This window comes from Panthera leo, chromosome D4, assembly GCF_018350215.1.
Source record: "Panthera leo isolate Ple1 chromosome D4, P.leo_Ple1_pat1.1, whole genome shotgun sequence".
In the NCBI taxonomy this organism is placed as follows: domain Eukaryota; kingdom Metazoa; phylum Chordata; class Mammalia; order Carnivora; family Felidae; genus Panthera; species Panthera leo.
Window position 1 is genome coordinate 30,456,506 of NC_056691.1, and position 477 is coordinate 30,456,982.

Genomic DNA, 477 nt, shown 5'->3' on the forward strand with positions numbered 1-477 from the left:
AACCGAGGCACAGAAATAAGGAACAGGTCCAAGGTCACAAAATTAATTAGTGGCAGAGCCAGGATTCAAATCATGATAGAACTCCAAAATATATGCTTTAAATATTGTGGTAGAATCACATAAAATTTACTATTGTAGTTTTTTTTTTGTACATCACAGATACATTTATTCATGCCACAAAAGAAATAACACATCTGCAGGTGCACAGCGATACTCCATGTTCCCATCTAACAGCTGGCTGAAATTTATAGCCAGACTGATGTCCCATCTGATGTGTACTCCAGGTAAAGCTGGTTAATGATGACCATGAACAGGTGCCGGACTCAAAGCTTTCCCAGCTTTACTTCTTTTATCAGCACAACTGATTTTATAAACAATGAAGCCCATCAATCCCCTTCCTACCTAAATCTCCTGGTTAGCTTAGACAGTGTGGGGCCTCATGGGGGCCTAAACATTTTTAACAAGGATTTGAGGCAT

At 39.4% G+C, this 477-nt stretch overlaps 1 pseudogene; it reads right to left on the bottom strand.

Annotated features, from left to right (window-relative positions):
* Positions 1–294: 294 nt before the first annotated feature.
* On the bottom strand, positions 295–477 carry LOC122204451 (annotated as a pseudogene).